The 22594-nt window shown below is 50.7% G+C and overlaps 1 protein-coding gene across 9 annotated transcripts in view; it reads right to left on the bottom strand.

Moving 5' to 3' along the window:
* The window catches only part of rap1gap2a (RAP1 GTPase activating protein 2a), a 499188-nt gene that overhangs the window by 283935 nt on the left and 192659 nt on the right, over positions 1-22594 (bottom strand). Inside the window, exon 1 of one of the 9 annotated variants that reach the window (XM_038814446.1) lies at positions 15349-15905. The exons of 7 other annotated variants lie outside the window; for them this stretch is intronic. The gene's annotated coding sequence lies outside the window, so the exon portion shown is untranslated. Of the gene's footprint in view, positions 1-15200; positions 15222-15348; positions 15906-22594 lie in introns of those variants that run through there. One more of the 9 variants, XM_038814447.1, reaches the window with a different exon arrangement.

The following is a 22594-nucleotide window of genomic DNA, read 5'->3' on the forward strand; positions in this document are numbered from 1 at the left end:
AGGCTCGCTAATGATATACCAATGGCATTTACTGTATATGTATTCTGGAACACATTGATGCCACTGTTGAGGCACAGCAGAATTGCGATTTGGCGGGAAACCGGCGGCCGCCATGATTTCAGCGCCAAAACCAATTCTCCGCCCAGTCACGTTTTCCGATTCTGGCGGGCGGAGAATCCTGCCCCAGTCATTCTGGAAAAGCAAAATCGACATTACTTGGTTTTTATACTTGTTTGAATCATTGATTTCTAATGACTATTATCTTAATTTAAAAAAAGAGTTAATTCTGGAGCCACAAATGAACATTGGAATTTGCTGCAATAATAGAATCATAGAATTTACAGTGCAGAAGGAGGCCATTCGGCCCATCGAGTCTGCACCGGCTCTTGGAAAGAGCACCCTACCCAAGGTCAACACCTCCACCCTATCCCCATAACCCAGTAACCCCACCCAACACTAAGGGCAATTTTGGACACTAAGGGCAATTTAGCATGGCCAATCTACCCAACCTGCACATCTTTGGACTGCGGGAGGAAACCGGAGCACCCGGAGGAAACCCACGCACACACGGGGAGAACGTGCAGACTCCGCACAGACAGTGACCCAAGCCAGGAATCGAACCTGGGACCCTGGAGCTGTGAAGCAATTGTGCTAACCACAATGCTACCGTGCTGCCCAGAAAAAAAACAGAAAAAAGCTGGACAAACTCTGCAGGTTTGGCAGAATCTGCGGAGGGAGAAACAGAGACCGGAATCTTCCGGCGGTGACATCCCTTCTCAGCGGCCGCGGATACGGGGCAGCGAAAACTGTGTAGGCACCAGCAGGCGAGGGAAATCCCATCGCCGGCCAGTGGTGAGATGCCTCCGCCACAGGACATTAAGTTGTGGGGCCGTAAAATCTCGCCTAGAGTTAACGTTTCGAGTCCTTATGACTCATCTTCAGAACTGAATGGAGGGAGAAAGGTGATTTTATGCGGTTATTATTATTGAATTTTGCTGGCTTGGTTGGACCAGCAGTGGAGCAGAGCTGAATCACAGGGCGAACGCGAGAGAGAGCCAGGCTGGGTCCATGGCCCGTGCTGATTTGCTGATCAGGGGCAGAGACTAAAGTCGAAATTCTCCGGCCGTTGGGAATTTCCGTACCCGCCGGCTGCGCACCTGCGCCCACGGGTTTCCCGACGGTGCGGGGTGGCTTCAACCGGGAAATCCCGTTGACAAGCGGCAGGAAGAGGGAATCCCGCCGCCAGCGAGCGGCGCGCCGCCACGTAACACGCGGCTGGGGCACCGGGGAATCCAGGCCCTAAGCGTCGGGGAGATGCTACAACAAGCTTTCCTGGAAACCCTTGCTCACGGGCAGAGATATGAAAGAAAGTCGCTTATTGTCACGAGTAGGCTTCAATGAAGTTACTGTGAAAAGCCCCTAGTCGCCACATTCCGGCGCCTGTCCGGGGAGGCTGGTACGGGAATCGAACCGTGCTGCTGGCCTGCTTGGTCTGCTTTAAAAGCCAGTGATTTAGCCCAGTGAGCTAAACCAGCCCCTGGATAGGGAGCAATAAATGCATTGTCTGTGATTGCCAGGTAATGGGCCCTGCAGCAAAGTGCCCTGAAGCCCACTGACACACTGCAGATTCAGAGATCCCCAATCCGAGATACCGCTTGACGCCTGGTGCTTAGGGAAACCATTGGCACTGCAGCCCTTGTAAGAGTTCTCCTTCCAGTGAGGGAACGATTAAAGCGGGAATAAGTAACGATATTCGGTAACAGAACATTCCCTGTAGTCCTGGTGAAACCTGGCCTTGATTTCCCAATAATGGCAGTTCTGAGTGCAACGTCCAAATAAGGCCACACGTTTCATTGCTCTGTTCACACTCTGGTTAGGAAGGAGCTGCTGCCACTTTCTTGACTTCAGGGTCAAGAGTGGGGCAGCTGTCAAACGTGCAATAAACATTTTTGGGTGTGCCCTTCACATTTAAACAACTTTGCCGCTTCCGAAATAGGATGTGGGTTTCCATTTAGCTTCGTGGTGAGCCTAAAGCAACGGCTTAATTTATTTTTAACACTGACGGATGACGATGGTGGGATTGGAAAACCTAACCCTTCCCTTTTGTCAGGATTCAAAGCCATGAACCTGTCCCTTAGATCTGCGGAGGCTGATTATACCTTTACACCTCGTGTTATCAGCACTGCCTCCCACCAGTGTGGTAGCAAAATGACATCGCACTTACAGCACAGGCCATTCAATTGTGCAGGTGTTACGTTCCACACGAGCCTCCTCATTCATCTCTTCACCCAGCCCGATGCTCATAACGTTTTACCCCAACTTGTGGCCAGCATTGTGGGCCCCGTGGCCTCAGGACGTGGCCCACAACGCTGGTTGGACATTTAACAGAGGTATATTTGAAATATGCTGTAACGCTGCTTGTCCAGTCAGAGGCTGGTTTCTAGTGAGCCTAGTCAGCAGCAAAAGCAGCTTGTGGCTGGGAATGCACAAAACTGTGCTGTTTTCAAAATTCATGTTTAAACTTGTGCCAAACCTTTTTGTGTTAATTTTAGAGTACCCAATTATATTTTTCCAATGAAGGGACAATTTAGTGTGGCCAATCCACCCTACCCTGCACATCTTTGGGTTGTGGGGGTGAGACCCACGCAGACACGGGGAGAATGTACAAACTCCACACGGACAGTGACCCAGGGCCGGGATCGAACCCGGGCCCTCGGCGCCGTAAGGCTGGAGTGTTAACCACTGCGCCGCCGTGCCGCCAACTTGTACCAAACCTAAGGGGGTGAATTCTCTGCCACTCCTGCCGTATATTTCTTGCCGGTGCGCCGTCACTGGCAGCGGGATTCTCCATTCCCGGCATTGGCTCATAGGATTTCCCATTGTCGGCACCGCCACGCTACCGGGAGGGGGTGCAGTGATGGCGGAACAGAGAATCCGCACCCCCCCCCCCCACCCACGGAGAATTTACCCCCTTACTCTAGTGCGGCCGCATTTGGAGTATTGCGTGCAGTTCTGGTCGCCGCATTATAGGAAGGATGTGGAAGCATTGGAAAGGGTGCAGAGGAGATTTACCCGGATTTTGCCCGGTATGGAGGGAAGATCTTATGAGGAAAGGCTGAGGGACTTGAGGCTGTTTTCGTTAGAGAGAAAAGGTTAAGAGGTGACTTAATGGAGACATACAAGATGATCAGAGGATTAGATAGGGTGGACAGTGAGAGCCTTTTTCCTCAGATGGTGATGGCTAGCACGAGGGGACATAGCTTTAAATTGAGGGGAGATAGATATAGGACAGATGTCAGAGGTAGGTTCTTTACCCAGAGAGTAGTAAGGGCGTGGAATGCCCTGCCTGCAACAGTAGTGGACTCGCCGACATTAAGGGCATTTAAATGGTCATTGGATAAACATGTGGATGATAAGGGAATAGTGTAGATGGGCTTTAGATTGGTTTCACAGGTCGGCGCAACATCGAGGGCCGAAGGGCCTGTACTGCGCTGTAATGTTCTATATTTATTTGGTATCTTTCTACAATTTGCTTACCAGCCCCTTGCGTGAAATTGTTTTTTAATGTGGCACCCCACACGAAAAGGATGGACCAAGCCCGTTCGATACCCTTCCCCTTTCAGGTCCATTTGGCTTCTCCCTGAAATGCAGGCTGAGCTGTGGCGACTAGGAAGGGCCCCAGGTGTACCCTGCGCTGAGCTGATCTCAGTTAGGGAGCTGGTAAGTGAGGGGGGTGGGGGGGGGCTACTACCGGATGCGCTGCCGCCTGAGTTTTATTGAAGGGGGAGCACCCATTGGTCACAACCCCGACTCGGAAGCGACTGAAATCGCGGGAGAAGACGTCATCGTGCGCACGCGAGGGTCGGAACCTCACCATCTGGCAATCGGGTAGATAATCGTCTGGTTTTACGGTTGGTCGGGTGGGCCAATTGCCCAGGCGGACTCTACGGTTTAGCTGCAGCCTGGATCCAGGGCGGGGTGAACTGTCAGGGCTGAAATAAAATTAACAAATGTGCCTGGGGAGACAGAGATCTGTGTATGATCGAGTCGCCCAGGAGCTCGTGGCTCCTGAGTTTTGACATCGATATTTATTTCCCATGGGTTAGCAGCTCTTTGAGACAGCTTCGCAGCGGCTGTCCCCCTGAGAGAGCACATTGGAACCGCTCCCTCGGGGGGGGGGGGGCGTGAAATTGGGCCCCGGAGCTGACTGCAGCGGGGGAAAGTATTTCACACCTGCCGACAGGCCCCTCAGGCGTAACAATTCAGGCCCAGGCCAATGTGCAAGAAACGTCAATGGCCGACAACTTTATAGTTACAGAATTCAATTTTTTTTTAAAGGAACTGTAGGAATTGGCGTGATTCTCCGCCCCGCCAGCCCCGTTTACCGGCGCGCCCCCGCCAGCAGCGGGAATTCTCCGTTCCCGCAGTCGGGTTTCCCACTGTGGGCCACCCCACGCCGTCGGGAGAGCCAGCGGGCGCGCTGCCGGCGGAGACGAGGATCCCGCAGCTTCTTTGCAGACATGAGGGGCCTCACGGTAGCATGGTGGTTAGCATCAATGCTTCACAGCTCCAGGGTCCCAGGTTCGATTCCCGGCTGGGTCACTGTCTGTGTGGAGTCGGCACGTCCTCCCCGTGTGTGCGTGGGTTTCCTCCGGGTGCTCCGGTTTCCTCCCACAGTCCAAAGATGTGCGGGTTAGGTGGATTGGCCGTGCTAAATTGCCCGTAGTGTAAGGTTAAGGGGGGGATTGTTGGGTTACGGGTATACGGGTTACGTGGGTTTGAGTGGGGTGATCATTGTTCGGCACAACATCGAGGGCCGAAGGGCCTGTTCTGTGCTGTACTGTTCTATGTTCTATGTTCTATGAACATAATGCAAAGGCCGGTAATTAATTAACATACTCAAACCGACTAATTGCTCCACTCTCGGTGGCCACGCCTTCAGTTGCCGGTGAATTTCCTCGTTCCCTCACGTTCCTCATTTAGGACGCTCCTTAAGCCCTGCCTCTTTGGCCAAACCTTTCCTCATCTTTCCAAATATCTCCTGACGTGGATCAGTATCAAATTTCACAGTCCTGTGAATCGCAAAAGGAGGTTTTATTTTGAGCGGCCAAATTAGCCTTCTCCTGTGCCAGGGATGATCTATGTTCCGAGGACAGGTGCTCAGGAAATGCAAGTTGTTGAAATGACGTTGCAACACATCCCTGAAGGTGCACGTCATTATTGATAAGGAAATGGCACCAGAGCTCCCCGGCATTATTCGCAGTGGATGGGATGAATCCTTTACGGTGACAGGAATGCTGCAGGAAACTGTATCCCTGTCCGACACCGACAATCCCCCCCCCACCCCCACCCCCCCCAATTCTGGTGACTCATCCCTTTTCGTGTCTGTATTTCCCCATGTACCAGTTTGTGATTTCCTCCAACTCCCCCCACTCCCTAGCCGCACCCCCACCAATCTCAGGGACTGAATGTTTGGATGTGCTGTTCTTGGCATTGAAGGATAATTCCTAAATAAGGACTCTGTGGTCTGTTGGCAACAGCTACTAAGCTCTGGAATTCCCTCCTTAAACCTCTCAGCTTCTCTACCATCTATCCCCCCCCCCCCTCCCCCCTCCCTCCCCCCTCCACCTCCCGCCACTCCCTTCATAAACTCCTTAAAACCTGCCTAATACAAGAGCAAAATACTGCGGATGCTGGGAATCCGAAATAAAATGCTGGGGGAAAAAACCCTCATGAGGTTTGGCAGCGTTTGCCGAGAGAGAAACAGACTTAACGCCACTGGGCTAAATCGCTGGCTTTGAAAGCAGACCAAGGCAGGCCAGCAGCGCGGGTTCAATTCCCGTACCGGCCACCCCGAACAGGCGCCGGAATGTGGCGACTAGGGGCTTTTCACAGTAACTTCATTTGAAGCCTACTCGTGACAATAAGCGACTGTCATTTCATTTCGTTTCATTTCCAATACCGCCCGCCACGGACATTTTGACGGACTGGCTGATGGACATCAATTCAGTCGAGACGCTGGGTAGTAGTGAACCGATGCTTTAATAGACTAAAAGTGTGCCAACCTGAAGCTCCTCCCGAACTGCAAGACTGCCCCCAGATCGACGGGCTTTATACCTCCTCAGAGGGGCGGAGCCAGGGGCGGAGCCAACAGCAGCACCAATAACAACATTCCAACAGCAACAACCAATAACAGAACAGCAATAACAGTAAGTATATACAAGAGTGGAGATGATAGTAATAGAACTGTAGAACAATCGTGAACATATATACAACAGCCTTACGTAGCCATACGTGGCTCACCACACTGGCAAAAGCTGGGAATGTCTAGTCCCGGAGAAGGCGGGCTGGAAAATCTTGCCCAATGTCTCGAGTCCATGTGACTGTTTTAGTCGTCTAATATCTTCTTTCGAGACTCAGTATCAATTGTCTTTTGGGACATTTTATGACGTTAAAGGTTCGCTGTATCATTGCACCCCTAAAGTGCAGAAGGAGGCCATTTGGCCCATCGACTCCGCACCAACCCTCTGAAAGAGCACCCCACCTAGGGCCACTCCCCCGTCCTATCCCCATAGCCCCAGTTAACCTTTACACCTTTGGACACTAAGCACGGCCAATCTACCTAACCTGCACATCTTTGGACCGTGGGGGGAAACCAGAGCACCCGGAGGAAACCCACGCAGTCACGGGGAGGACGTGCAGACTCCGCACAGGCAGTGACCCAAACCCAGGGTCCCTGGCACTGTCAGACAGCAGTGCTAACCACTGTGCAGCCGTGCCGCCATATAATTAAAGATGTTGTGGTATGAAAATGAATGGGAACGCAGGTCTAAAATTGTCCGCCATGTTTCCTACACGACAACAGTGACTGTGGGCGGGATTTTAATGCCCCGCCGTGGAAGGGGCAGGGCTGGCAAATGGGGCACACCGTTCAAAAGTGCGATTTCACCGGCAGCAGAAAATCCCGCTGGCAGAACTGTGCAAAAGTGCTTTGGCCGGTGCTGAGGATGTGAAAGGTGACACCTAAATGCAAGTCTTTATTTTCTTCTTCATCATCTCTAGTTGAAAATTGCTAACGTGGCCCCTGCATCCTGGTTTTGCAAATCAAAGCAGCAAAAGGGCAGGCTGAGGGCATCGATGTGGCAACTAGAGTTCCTTGCCCGTCCCGACCAGCCCCAGGACAAATTTCCCAATGGCTGAGGGTGCATAATTTCACACAGCAAGAGGATGTTGGCGGTCGAATATTGACGGCTCCCCTCTCACCCGCCTGCAGTATGTTTGAACGGTGATGCTTGGAGAGGTTCCAATTCTGTACTTACTGCTCCGGCTTTTTCCAGCCATCTAACGGGTGGAAAACTGGGAGTTAGCCAATTGCGGAAGTGCAGAAATGTCTAACGTCAGGGAGTTACAAGGAGGAAACATTTTAGCGTTAATTTCAGTGTTCTTCAGGAGGAGGGATGCCCATGCTGGGGAATGGAGTACTTTCCATTTCAGATATGTGCTCCCCCATCAGCTGCAACAACAACAGAATTGTCGCTCTGTAGAATAGGGTCATTCAGATCCAAAACGTTAACTCCGTTTCTCCATGCACAGATGTTGCCAGACATGCTGAGTCTATCCAGCACTTCCAGTTTTTATTTCAGATTGCCAGCATCTGCGGTATTTTGCTTTTGTTTTGTGGAATTATGTAGCGCAACGTTAATGTTGGGCTTAGGTGCTTCACGGGAGTTTTATCAAATAGAAGTTGATTCTGAGCCACACTAAAGGAGGCTTTGGGAGAGATGATGGTCAAACACTTAGGCTTGAAGGAGTGCCCAAATGGTGGGGAGAAAGGTTGGAATGCAGGGAAGTTTAGAAAGGAAATTCCAACGCCCAGATCGCTGAAGGTACGGCCGCTGTTATATTGCGAGTCAAGCGACGATGCATTGTTTAATCACAATGATTAATGCTTATTGTCAGCACAGTACAACTGCTACACAGGCCTTATCCTCATGGCACCCAGGCTAACTCTGGACAAACCCCAACAGCCAGATCCACACCTAAACACCTGGGGCGGGATTCTCTCAGCCCGGGGCCGGGATAGAGAATCCCCGTGACTGGTGCGAATTGTGCCACGCCGCCCCAACGCCGGCACGAGGTTCTCCGCAGAGCGAAGAATCGGCGCCATTGGCGTGGTTGGCACGGCGCCGATCGGGGGACGCTCAACATGGCCGGCCCGCCAATTCTCGGCCCGGAATGGGCCGAGCGACCGCTGTAAAAAAGCGTTGGCCCCGACGCAACATGGCGCAGGACTACAGAGGCCGGCGTATTGAAGGAAGCCACTGCGCAATGCACGGATCCCACGGCGCCTATTTGACGCCGGGGTCAGTAGCTGGAATGGCCAGAATTGCTGATCCTGAGGCCATGTTGACGCCATCGAGAAACGTGACGGCATTTCCGACGGCATCAACACTTAGCCTCAGGATCACAGAATCCCGCCCCTGATAGGCTAACGATCGCACGCTCCATCCCCATGGGCTGAGGGCCTGTCACCTGTCCCGCGAGTATTGCCCCTGAAAGGGGCCACACTACCACAGCCGACAATGGTGCATCCATGAAAATGAGGGATTTACAAGAGGATGGGAACTGGAATGACGCAGAAAGCCTTGAAGGTCATGGTAGCACAGTGGTTAGCACTGCTGCTCCACAGCCCTAGGATCCCGGGTTCAATTCCCGGCTTGGGTCACTGTCTGTGTGGAGTCTGCACGTTCTCCCCGTATTTGCGCGGGTTTCCTCTGGGTGCTCCGGTTTTCTCCCACAAGTCCCGAAAGACGTGCTTGTTAGGTGAATTGGACATTCTGAATTCTCCCTCCGTGTACCCGAACAGGCACCGGACTGTGGCGAAGAGGGGTTTTTTCACAGTAACTTCATTGCAGTGTTAAGGTAAGCCTATTTGTGACGCTAATAAAGATCATTATTATTATTAAATGCTGGATGACGTTACAGCGATAGGGGAGGATGAGGCCATGATGGGACTTGAAGATAAGAATGTGAGAAATACTGTCATCATTCTCCCTCAGCTGCGTTACTGGATCCAAAACTCAGAGGCACCCAGGTGATATTTACCCATTTCACAGACCAGTTGTCTCTCTGAGATTAGCTTTATTATTTATGATTAGCTTTATGAATAACAAATATTGATGAACGGGCCAACTTTGTGCTGTGGTCCCATGGGATTCAGATTAAGAACTACCCAATTTCATCTCACATTGGAATGAATAGAAACTTCACTTGAGGTGCCCCGAAGTTGAGATTCCTAGCGTGTTCTCCTTGTGAGAGAGGAAATGGTACTGTGTTTTTTGCTGCCTCATGGGTGTAACCTGTCAGTTTCAGTGGTTCCGATCTCATTGATTGTGCTACAGTAGGGACATAACCGCACGCCACAGGGGGTGCTTGTAGTGGTTTCCATAACGTTGTAACAAATACACCCAAACAATCTCCTCTCTTTGTTTTTCATTCTGAAAATACTCTAAAAAAAACAGCAGCGCTTTATCAAAAGGTATCGAATGCAAATATATTGGGCCGAAACTTCCATTAGTTTGTCAATAACAGCAACTCCCCTCAACCTTTGTAAGTTTCAGGAAGTACCTTTTTTTTTAAACACGGGGATAATTGTTAATGAGAGTCCATCAACCTCTCTGGCCCAGAAAATACACAATTTAATACGTGGAATTACATTCCCTCTGGTAGTGAATATTTAAAGAGTTTAAAAATATCAGTGCCATAACCAACATGGGGCTTATGGCTTGGCAACAATTAGAATCCCTGTGACCCTCACCGAATACGAGCTACCCTGTTAACAGGGGGTGGGGAACTCTAAGCCATGTGTGTAAAGTGTAATTTTGTGTAAAGTCAGCTGGTTTTGGTAGCGACGGGTGAGACCCGGGCGGGAACTTTCATAGAAACATAGAACAGTGCAGCACAGAACAGGCCCTTCGGCCCTCAATGTTGTGCCGAGCTTTGTCCAAAACCAAGATCAAGCTATCCCACTCCCTGTCATTCTGGTGTGCTCCACGTGTCTATCCAATGACCGCTTGACAGTTCCTAAAGTGTCCGACTCCACTATCACAGCATGCAGTGCATTCCACACCCTAACCATTCTCTGAGTAAAGAACTTACCTCAGACATCCCTCCTATATCTCCCACCCTGAATCTTATAGTTATGCCCCCTTGTAACAGCTACATCCACCCGAGGAAATAGTCTCTGAATGTCCACTCTATCTATCCCCCTCATCATCTTATAAACCTCTATTAAGTCGCCTCTCATCCTCCTTCGCTCGAATGAGAAAAGCACTAGCTCCTTCAACCTTTCCTCATATTTGTGTAAATAATAGTTCAAAGATCAAATAAAAGTACAGTATAGGAAAAGGCCCTTCGGCCCTCCAAGCCTGTGCCGATGATGATGCCCTAACCCGGTCCGTATCCCTCTATTTTCTCCCTATTCATGTACCCATCCAGATGCCTCTTAAATGTTGTTAATGTGCCTGCTTCCACCACATCCTCTGGCAGCGCATTCCAGGCACCCGCCACCCTCTGCTTGAAAGTTTTACCCTGCACATCTCCCTTAAACTTTCCCCCTCTCACCTTGAACCTGTGCCCCCTTGTAATTGGAACTTGCACCCTTGGAAAAAGCCTCTGATTATCCATCCTTTCTATGCATCTCATAATTTTGTAGACCTCCTATCAATCAGGTCTCCCCTCAGCCTCTGTCTTTCCAGTGAAAACAATCCTCGTTTATTCAACCTCTCCTCATGGCCAACACCCTCGATACCGGGCAACATTCTGGTGAACCTTCTTTGCACTCTCCCCAAAGCTTCCACGTCCTTCTGATAATGTGGTGACCAGAGCTGAACGCAAAACTCCAAATGCGGCCTAACCAAGGTTTTATATAGCCTGGTATTTGTAATAAAACTCTGTTTCATTTAAACCACTCGGTGTGGACTCTTCCATGGTCCACAAGTCAGATTTTATCCTCCACCCAAGTCTTTCCTCGCTTAAATCAATCAGCATAGCCCTCTATTTAATTCCTCCCTGTATGCTTGTCTAGCTTCTCTTCAAATACATCGATACTATCCATTTCAACCACTCCCAGTGGTAATGGGCTCCACATTCTCATCACCCTTTGAGTAAAGAAGTTTCTTCTGAATTCTCTGTATGATTTCGCAGTGATTGTCTTGTATTCATGGTCTCCGGTTACGCTCCTCCCCATCAGGGGAAACATTCTTTCTGAATCCCCACTCTCAAAAGCTTTCAGAATTTTAAAGACCTCAACTTTGTTTTTCAAGAGAAAAGACATGTCAATCCAGGGGTTGTAGGGGAGCGTGTCGACTTAGACACAGCAAGATCCCACAGGCAGCAATGACATAAGCTGAAGTTAGAAGGTAGGTGGCAAGTCCTTGAAGATGGAGGATAGGTAGCAGGTCCTTGAAGATGGAGGGTAGGTAGCAGATCCTTGAAGATGGAGGCTAGGTAGCAGGTCCTTGAAGATGGAGGGTAGGTAGAAGGTCCTTGAAGATGGAAGGTAGGTAGCAGATCCTTGAAGATGGAGGGTAGGTAGAAGGTCCTTGAAGATGGAGGATAGGTAGAAGGTCCTTAAAGATGGAGGGTAGGTAGAAGGTCCTTGAAGATGGAGGATAGGTAGAAAGTTCTTGAAGATGGAGGGTAGGTAGCAGGTCCTTGAAGATGGAGGGTAGGTAGCAGGTCCTTGATGGAGGGTAGGTAGCAGGTGCTTCAAGATGGAGGATAGGTAGCAGATCCTTGAAGATGGAGGATAGGTAGAAGGCCCTTGAAGATGGAGGATAAGTAGCAGGTCCTTGAAGAGGGAGGATATGTAGCAGGTGCTTGAAGATGGAGGGTGGGTAGCAGATGCTTGAAGATAGACGGTAGGTAGCAGGTACTTCAAGTTGGATGGTGGGTGGCAGGTGCCTGAAGATGGAGGGTAGGTAGCAGGTGCTTGTAAATGGAGTGTAGATAGCAGGTGCTTGAAGATGGAGGGTAGGTAGCAGGTGTTTCAAGATGGAAGATAGGTAGCAGGTGTTTCAAGATGGAGGCATCCTCTCTCCAATGTTTTCTCTGAGAAAAGTAAATTTTGCAACCCAAGCTGGGGAGAGCTCAGGCAGGCCTTTAGCCTGGGGGATTGGCTTCCCGGGTTGCAAGGCCTCCCTCCAGGCCTCTAAGTTGGCCCCTGCTGCTTGGAGCTGAAATGGAGCCAGGGAACACTGGCCAGTGGGGCTATGTTTAGCTCCCACCCTGCGACCCCAGCTCCAAAGTGGACTAAAAATCCAGCCCACGGTACCTGCCATTGCACTGCTCTCCTCGAAAAACGCCCATGGGCACGTCCTAAGGTGAATGTCTATTTGGCATCTCATACAAGCCCATTCCATGGGACTGAATTGCAAGTGTCTATAGGCCTCCCTCCAGTTAGAGGGTGGGTTGTAGGTGCTTCATCAACATTCATCAGAAGCCCTTGCATTGTAGAACTTTGTGTACATGAATGAACATATAGAAAAGGAAGAGACAAGCTGGTCGGCTGAGCCAGTCCAGCTCTGGAATGGTCTAACTGATAGACACTATCGTCCTAACTCCCCCATTCTCTCCAGCTACACCTGGGTCCCCCCAACATACACCTCCAACTCTAACACAATTTCCTGAAGGTGGAAAATCAGACTAAGGCCAGTCTAGGAAAAATATTTTGCGATGCTCCGCCCCCTCCAAAGCGGCATTCTCAGAGAGTAGGCCATGTGACATATCGATGGCCTCAGGACGTTGCCGCCGCCCCCCCCCCCCCCCTCCCCTCCCCCCGATGCTTCGCCCTTGACCGTCCGAGTTCCCCACGGCGTGGGTCTCTCATGGTCTCATCCGTCGGGAACTCGGCGTGGCGGCTGCGGACTCAGTTCAGCGGCGCCACAGTCGGGGGAGGGCCAATCTGCGGGCAGGCAGTCCCGTGCCTGGAGCTGCCTGATCAAAGAATCCCCCCTGGAAACCCATCTACCTCCTTCCGCCATATTAGCACGGGGGCTCTTAAAATGGAGGACTGTCTCTTTATTCCTTTCGTGGATGTGGACGTCAAAGAACAAAGAACAAAGAAAAGTACGGCACAGGAACAGGCCCTTCGGCCCTCCAAGCCTGCGCCGACCAAGCTGCCCGTCGAAACTAAAATCTTCTACACTTCCTGGGTCCGTATCCCTCTATTCCCATCCTATTCATGTATTTGTCGAGATGCCCCTTAAACGTCACTATCGTCACTGCTTCCACCACCTCCTCCGGCAGCGAGTTCCAGGCACCCACTACCCTCCGTGTAGAAAACTTGCCTCTAAACCTTGCCCCTCGCACCTTAAACCTATGCCCTCTAGTAATTGACCCCTCTGATGGAACCATCAATTCACCAGACACGTGTTTCCGATATGAATCTAGGCTTTAATCGACTTACTTCAGAGCCAGCCTGTTACCTGTTGATGAACTCTTAGTGAACTCAGGCTGACTCTGGACAAGGGTATTTATACAGCTGCACTAGGGGGAGGAGTCGTGGGCGGAGCCAAGGGTGGAGCCCAGTACAATTTCCGGAGTACTCCCAGAGTTACTCCCCCTAGTGGTAGGATAGTGCTACTGTGCTTACAAACACAGTGTGAATTATCATATGAATGAATGAATGAATATCGCTTATTGTCACGAGTAGGCTTCAAATGAAGTTATTGTGAAAAGCCCCTAGTCACCACATTGTAGCGCCTGTTCGGGAAGGCTGTTACGGGAATCGAACCGTGCTGCTGGCCTGCTTTCAAAGCCAGTGATTTAGCCCTGTGCTACATTCACCACACCCTCTACCCTGGGAAAAAGTCTCTGACTATCCACCCTGTCTATGCCCCTCATATATTTGTTGACCTCTATCAGGGCATGGCTGAAAAGGTCAGCGTTCATTGCCAACCCCTAAGTAACACTTGAGAACTCACCTATTCATTAGATCTGAATGGCTTGCTGGACCTTTTTCAGATGGCCGTTCAGAGTCAACCACATTGCTGTGGGGGTCGTCTCTCTCACACACACACACACACACACCGAACTGGATAAAGAAGGCAGTGAATTAGATGGATCTTTGTGGCAATCCAGTTGCTTTGTCGTGACCATCACCAACATTGACTTTCCATTCCAGATTTATTTAATTCACTGGATTTACATTTCCCAGCTGCCACCCCTGTGAGACACGGGCTCATGTCGTCAGATCATTAATAATAATAATCTTTATTGCCACAAGTAGGCTTACAATAACACTGCAATGAAGTTACTGTGAAAAGCCCCTAGTCGCCACATTCCGGCGCCTGTTCGGGTACACCGAGGGAGAATTCTCAGCTGGTATTGAACCTGTGCCTTGTTCTGTATCACAAACCAGCTGTCCAGGCAACTGAGCTAAACCAGCCCCTGTTAGGCCTCTGAGTCACCCCTTCCAGTAACATTACCATCATGTTGCCATGCCCGCTTTAAATAGCCCTTTCGTAGCCGGATGTCTCAAAGCTCTTTGCTGCCAATCAAAGAAGAGCAGTCACGGCAGCAGTGTAGCAAGCATGACAGCCAATGGGTGCACAGCGGGATTCCACACCCAACGGCCGCTCTTTGTGATGCTGACTGAGAGGTCAGTATCGGCCAGGGCACCGGTAGAGACCTCTCCCCCTCCTCCCGGTGCCATGGGGATCTTTTAACTTCCCACCGAGAAAACAGGCGGTGGGAGGGGTGCCTCGGTGTAATGCCTCCTCCCAAAGGCCACGCCTCCAACAGTGCAGGGTGTCAGCCTAGGCTGTGACATCTCTTGGAGTGCTGCCTGAGCCATGGCGGACACTGCCCGATCACATTTCTATGACACTTCTTTGCCCGCTAACTTATTGTGGGTATCAAGCCAGGTTAAAAGCTTCCAATAAGAAAGCACACGATCACATGCTGATATCACAGACATTGAAAAGCACAAGAAAAGAAATCCACCAGGTTGAGTATGAATGTTTTAAAAATAATTCTACAGACACAAATATGCTCTGTGTTGGGTAAATCAGAGTAGCGGGGGCTCTCTGTTTAATGAATGCCTTCCCCAAACTCATTTTCTACAGACCGATATCAGGATCATTTCACCAGGTGTCAAAGGAAATGCAATTCCCATGTAAAGGGTAACAAGAACTTACCGGAACTTCTCTGGCCTCCGCGGTCTGGCAGAGCAATGCCTGTCTCGCCTGCAAGATCACAATGACTGCCCACACCCCCTCACCCTTACCGCCACACTCGTCCAGAAACAGAATGGCAAAAAGAGCGCCAAATCACGCACAGACAAACCTGTCTGGAGGCAGGCAGAAATTTCAGGAGGCAGCGACGGACATCAGCGGGAGTTTCATCTCTTCTCTCCTCCCAATGGTGGCTGGAGGGGATCTTCGTAAATCGAGAGAAATTTGAGCGAGCCTTGCTTCCTCAAAACGCAGCTGCAAGCCCTTCTCGTTCTGCAGCGCTGCAATAATTTCCTCTACATTGAAATCCCTCTACAATCGGTTTGGCTGGGTTGCCATGGAAACTAATGAGAAAAAAATGAATTCTGCAAGGGCTTGCGATGCCGCATAATTGAATTTGTTAACACAAATGAAAGGGATAATGCTGAAGGGATAATGTGGCCAGGTTGAGCTGCTTTGCAATCCAATGGACATTAGACGAGCTCCTGTTATATCGGGGGCTGGTCGAGTAGCACTTCAGCCTCTGTAGCTTTGTCATTTTTCTCTGCTGTTCCTATGGTAGGGTTACTCTCTCTCTCTCTCTCTCTGGTCCAATTAAAGAAGCATTGTCAACTGTGATTTCTGCTTCCTGACCTGACATTTACTCAGCTTTATGTCTTCACGCAGTGTGACCGAGTCACTATCAAGTGTAAAATGTAATTACACACCTTTGTCGTTGCAGAAAACATTTTAAAAATGCTGCCTCTAACGTGATGAAGAGGGGAAAAAAATTTGCTCAGGGGGAAGTGGAAAGCATGCAGACTACACTGATGAGCAGAATCCTTCAATGGTATTTTTTACACTGAAATAGTCCATGCCCATATGCAAGAAGACCCGGATATTATCCAGGCTAGGGCTGACAAGTGGCAAGTAACATTCATAGCACGTAAATGCCAGGTAATGACCATCTCCAACGAGAGAAAACCTAAACATCATCTCTTGAGATTCAATAGCATTGCCATCGCTGAATCCCCCACTATCAACATTCTGGGGGTTACCATTGATCAGAATCTGAACTGGACTAACCATATAAATATTGTGGCTACAAGAGCAGGTCAGAAGCTGGGAATCCGGTGAAGAGTATGTGGTAAATGTCACTTAGTAATTCACACTGTATTTACCAATACTATTGTAAGCGCAGTAGCGTTATCCGACCACTAGGGGGGAGTAGCTCTGGGAATGCTCAGGAGTTTGTACAGGGCTCCACCCTTGGCTCCGCCCACAACACCTCCCCTTGTATAAATAACCGTGTCCAGAGCCAGCCTGGGTAACAGGCTGGCTCTGAAGTAAGTAGATTAAAACCACTGTTCATATCTGAAAGCACGTGTCTCGTGAATTGATGGTTCCATCAGAGTAACTACCTCCTCACTCCCCAAAGCCTGTCTACCATCTACAAGGACCAAGTCAGGAGTGTGATGGAATCTCTCGACTTGCCTGGATGAGTGCAGCTCCAACAATGCTCAAGAAGCTCGACACCACCCAGGACAAAGTAGCCTGCTGGATTGCCACCCCATCCACAAACATTCACTCCCTCCGCCACCAACATACAGTGGCAGCCATGTGCACCATCTACAAGATGCACTGCAGCAATCCACCAAAGCTCCTTCGACAGCACCTTCCAAACCCACGACCACTACCATCTAGAAGGGCAAGGGATACACAGAAACACGACCGTCTACAGGTTCCCCCAGGGCCGGCTCAAGGCACCGGCAACTCGGGCAGTCGCCCGGGGCGCCATGTGCTAGGGGGCGCCAGAGACTCGGGTCCCGCGCATGCGCAGTTGGGACGTTGCCAACCAGCGCATGCGCGGTGGCCGCCCTCCCCCAGGGCGGCCCCCCCGGCTCGGTCCGCTCCCCCGCTCGGTCCGCTCCCCCTCGCCCCCCCCTCGGGTCCGCCCCCCACGCCCCGCCCTCGGTCCGCCCCGCCCTCGGGTCCGCCCCCCCCCGGGTCCGCCCCCCCCCCGGGTCCGCCCCCCCCTCGGGTCAGCCCCCCCGCCCCCCCCCCTCGGGTCCGCCCCCCCCGCGGGTCCGCCCCCCCTGCCCCCCCCTCGGGTCCGCCCCCCCCTCGGGTCTGCCCCGCCGCCCCCCCTCGGGTCCGCCCCCCGCCCCCCCCCTCGGGTCCGCCCCCCCCTCGGGTCCGCCCCCCCGCCTTCCCCTCGGCCCCGCCCCCCCCAAGGGCGCAGAAGTTCAGCTTGCCCGGGGCGCCAGCAACCCTAGGGCCGGCGCTGGGTTCCCCTCCAAGTCAATCACCACCCTGACTTGGAAATATATCGCCGTTCCTTCAAAATCCCCAAACTCCCTCCAAACAGCACTGTGGGTGTACTTACACCACATGGACTGAAGCAATTCAAGAAGACGACTCATCACCACCTTCTCAAGGATAGTTTGGGTTGGACAATAAATGCGGGCCTAGCCACGCTCCATCCTGTGAACAAACACATTTTTAAAAATCGAGAAACCCAGGATGGGAGGCTTACAGTTGCGACACCTCATCACTGGAACAGGAAAGAAAGGGCAGTAAATCAGCAGGGTAAGGGTGTGTGCACCGAGCAGTGTCAAAATGGAATAAAAGAGTCACTAGTCAGGTGACACTGATTGGCAAAAGAACCGGACACAATATAAGGAGGATTTACTCTCTAACAGAGCGAGTTGTTACGATCCGGAATGCGCTGGCTGAAATGGTGATGGAAATTGATTTAAGAGTAACTTCCAAATGTGCGATGGATGTATTCCTGAAAAGGAAAGACTTGCTAGGCCACGGAGAGAGAGGAGGAGGGGGGGGGGGGGGGGGGGGGTAAGAATTGGATAGTTCTTTCACTGGAACAATGGGTCAAATGGCCTCCTGCTGTGTTGCTTGATTCACATTTGAAATGGCCCCAAGTGGCCATTTCAAATGTGTCACATCCTTGGGTGGCGAGATAAAATCTGGCGAGTGTACTCGCGTATCAGTCTGCCGCTGTAGCATATTAGCTCATTACTCAATACCCCTCCTCACCCCCTGACGGCAGTGTAGTGGGGCCGTCTGCCGGCTTGATGGCATCAGAAAATTCGAAGCGGCCCAAATTGAAGCACTGCCCACTGTAAAAACCTTGGGGTGGATTCTCCGTTGGCCGACGCTGGTACTGGGGGTCCACGATGCGGCAGATAATCGCAGAATCAGGATTGGCGCCGCGAGATGCTCCGACCCCAGCTGCCGTTGGAATTAAGGTCCTCGGCCGCTCGCCGGCAGGGGCGTGTAAGTTAATGCGAATGGATCCGAGTGACCCATTTGCATTCATTTAACGGGCCCGGCGCCCTAATCTCTGGCCCTCTGTGATTCTCCCATACCCAGGGCCGGAAATCACGTAGCTGTGGACCTCGGGGGGGGGGTTCCTCTATTATAGGGGTCTCCGGAGCCTCCCTTTTACAGGGTCCCGGTTGGGGGGGGGGGGGTCTCCCTTGTACCTGGGGCCTTGGGGAGGGGGAATTTCCATATTAAAAGGGTCCCTAGGTGGGGCGGTTTGGGTAACCCACGTACTTGGAAGGGGGGTGGCACCCAGGCAGTCCAGGGGTTCGGGGCTGATTTGCGGTAGGGGGGGGGGGGGGGGGGGTGTGGCCACCTGCTCCAAATAGCGGCCCGACAGCAGGATTCCCTCGGGGCTGCTTGTATTCCTGGCCATGTAGAAATCTGCAAGAGTTACGGAATTGCTTCCCGCTTTGCACTCCCAGGTGGATCGTTAAATGGGTGTCATTCTCCACTGGCGAGAGAACATAGGCTGGTTTCTCTGGCCCACCAGCCGAGTCTTCCTGGGCGGTGTGCCCTCACCAGCAGCGGGATTCTCCGTTCCCGCCACCTGCCAATGGGATTTTCCATTATGACAACCCCACGCCGCCGGAAACAGAGAATCCCATCGGCAGAGAATCCTGCCCGTAGTCTCCCGCACACAGAATCCACCCTCTTGCTTCTTGGCTGGCGTCCACTTTTCCCCGGACCCCCCTCCTCCCCACCCACATTCTTTACGCCTGCCAAAGAAAGTTGAATTTCTAAATGGCCTTGACATGTTTGATCCTTACTCCTGGCCTCTCCCAAGTTCTGTTTGTCAATTTCAGCTACTCAGCCGAAAAGCACAAAATTATATGTGCTTTCTGTTGACTGTACTGTTTTTATTGGGCTGGCGATGAGTTGGGCTGGCGATGAGTTGGGCTGGCGATGAGTTGGGCTGGCGATGAGTCGGCGGCGATGAGTTGTCCCATTCCCCCTGGAGGAAACCCACGCACACACGGGGAGGATGTGCAGACTCCACACAGACAGTGGCCCAAGCCGGAATCGAACCTGGGACCCTGGAGCTGTGAAGCCATTGTGCTATCCACAATGCTACCGTGCTGCCCTGATATGGAAGGGGTACTTGTAGATGTTTTATGGTGCTATTAAGCATTGCCCAATTGTACCCATCAGAGGCATGTGCACAACTGGATGCATGTCAAAATAAACAGACACTCCTGTTGTTCATCAATCCTGAATGTAGCTTACGACAGGATTGGAGATGCAGGTCGAGAAAGATTCTCAGATCTCCCTGCCTCTGGGTTAGAGATACACGAGGCAGCATGTGAGATTAGTACACAGTTCACAACATTAATTTAACTTGATTCATCAAAACCTAACACGGCTCAGCATTATAAAGCAAACTCTTAATTGGTTTACCTCCTATTATATAATAAGGTTGTAACATAGCAGAGCTTCAGATACTGCTATAGCAACTGGAAACGGCCTTCCCTTGATTGAGCAAGCAATTAAGGTGTTGCAGAAAATATTAACAAAATATTGAATCTGGTATTCCAATGGCAGCTGGCAAATTGCTATTAAATTATGAACACAATATTAATCAGGGCTTTTCTGTGACAGCAAATCATCAGGAAAGTAATTACCAGGAAAAGTATCTTCTGGACATCTGGAAATGGTTGGAATTATTGTGACTTGGTCACATAAATTGCATGTGAATTTTGCAACACCTCCAGCATAAAAGAGGGGGCAATGCATTTTGCAGAAATTAAGATGTTCAGGGTGGGGGTATAAAGGAGGAAACAAAGGCAACAAAGTGGCAGGAAAAGAGAGAAGCAAAGTGGGCATGGCAGAAGCACATACAGGAGCAAAAGTGAAAAAGAAAGAGAGGGACAGATTATCTGAGACTGTGAGAGAAAGAACGGTTGGCAGAAAGGAGAGAGTGAGAGAAATAGTGAGAGGAAGAGTGAGCATAATTGAGAGGGAGCGACACAGGCAACAGGAGGGAGAAAGGCAGCGACAGACAGACAGAAGAGTGAAGCGCAAAAGGGGAGATGTAGAGAAACACAAACTGAGACAACCGTAGACAAGAGGAGAAAATGAAACACGGAGAAAGAAAGAGGGAGCGGAGGTTCGGGGAAAGTACTGACAGGAAGAAACATAGAACGAGAGGTCACAGATATAGGTTGAGAGGCGGTAGGTTGAAAACTGAGATGAGGAGGAACTACTCCTCGCAGAGGGTGGTGAATTTGTGGAACTTGCTGCCCCACAGTGCGGTGGAGTCTGAATCATTAGATGGTTTCAAGAAGGAGATGGATATATTGCTGATTTTTTTAAAAACGGGTTAAAAGGATACGGGGAACAGGCAAGGGGGTGGATTTGAGACCAGGAGGAGATCAGCCATGATCTGATTGAAGGGCTGAATTGCCTACTTCTGCTCCTAATTCCTATATTCCTAAGTTCCTATGTAGGGAGAAGGATGAGAGAAGGAATCAAAGACAAGGCAAGAGAGACAATTTGGAAAAGAGATGACAAAAAGTATAGGAAGGACAGGGAAACAGTGAAAGAGAAACACAAAACATAAACAGAAGCACAGAGGACAGGAAACACAGATAAAGAATGAGAGAGGCACAGAGAGCAAAATGGAGAGAACACCGACAGCGGGGAACAAGCAAACGAAAGAGAGAAGCAAAACGGTGATTACAAACACCGGCAAGGAATGAGAGTAGGATACTCAGAGACAGGGAAAGAAGGAGGAGACATTGGGGTGAACACTGTCAGCAATGTATGTAATTCAGGACCTGTGGCTCTTTTTAAAGATCTGGAAACTCCATTTTTCTCAGGTGCCCAGAGCATCAAATCAGAACAGGAGCTGGTTTAGCTCAGTGGGTTAAACAGTTGGCTTGCAGTACAGAACAGTGCCAGCAGCGCGAGTTCAATTCCCGTACCAGCCTCCCCGAACAGGTGCCGGAATGTGGCGACTAGTGGCTTTTCACAGTAACTTAATTGAAGCCTACTTGTGACAATAAGCGATTATTATTATATTATTACCGGTTTGGTTTGTTTTTTTTGTTTGCTTTTCTCTTCCGAGTGGTGGACAAGGCAGACTTTCATCTGATCCCATAGCGAGGTTTTTCCTGGAACTGGTTGCTAGCCCATCGCCAGAGACATACAGCTTAAGGGGCACCAGTCCGCATCGGGCATGCTTGGCATGACCAGGAGTCTCTCCCACTCTTGCCGCCAGCTATTGGTGAGATTGGGAGAATTTTGCAGGTTGACACACTCAACCTGTTTGACCCCTGTTTGACCTCCTAGGCCATCAAGGCCTGGGGTGGGACTCCAACCACGAGTTACCGGCTCAGAGGCAAGGACGCTACCCATTGTGTCGCAGGATCTCATCATTACTGGTCCGAGCTGTTAATCACAGATTTAACTAATTCGCTGAATTTCAATTCCCCACCCACCATAAGACCATAAGACATAGGAGCAGAATTAGGCCACTTGAGTCTGCTCCGCCATTCAATCATGGCTGATATATTTCTCATTCCAAATTCTCCTGCCTTCTCCCCATAACCCCTGATCCCCTTATTGATCAAAAACCTATCCATCTCTGTCTTAAAGGCACTCAGTAATTTGGCCTCCAACAGCCTTCTGTGGCAAAGAGTTCCACAGATTCGCCACCCTCTGGCAGAAGAAATTCCTCCTCATCTCTGTTTTAAAGGATCGTCCCTTTAGTCTGAGATTGTGTCCTCTGCTTCTAGTTTTTCCTACAAATGGAAACATCCTCTCCACATCCACTCACTCCAGGCCTCGTAGTATCCTGCAAGTTTCAATAAGATCCCCCCTCATCCTTCTAAACTCCAACGAGTGCAGACCCAGAGTCCTCAACCATTCCTCATAGACAAGCTCTTCATTCCAGAGATAGAACATAGAACATAGAACAGTACAGCACAGAACAGGCCCTTCGGCCCTCGATGTTGTGCCGAGCAATGATCACTCTACTCAAACCCACGTATCCACCCTATACCCGTAATCCAACAACCCCCCCCTTAACATTACTA

Source organism: Scyliorhinus canicula, chromosome 12, assembly GCF_902713615.1.
Source record: "Scyliorhinus canicula chromosome 12, sScyCan1.1, whole genome shotgun sequence".
In the NCBI taxonomy this organism is placed as follows: Eukaryota; Metazoa; Chordata; class Chondrichthyes; order Carcharhiniformes; family Scyliorhinidae; genus Scyliorhinus; species Scyliorhinus canicula.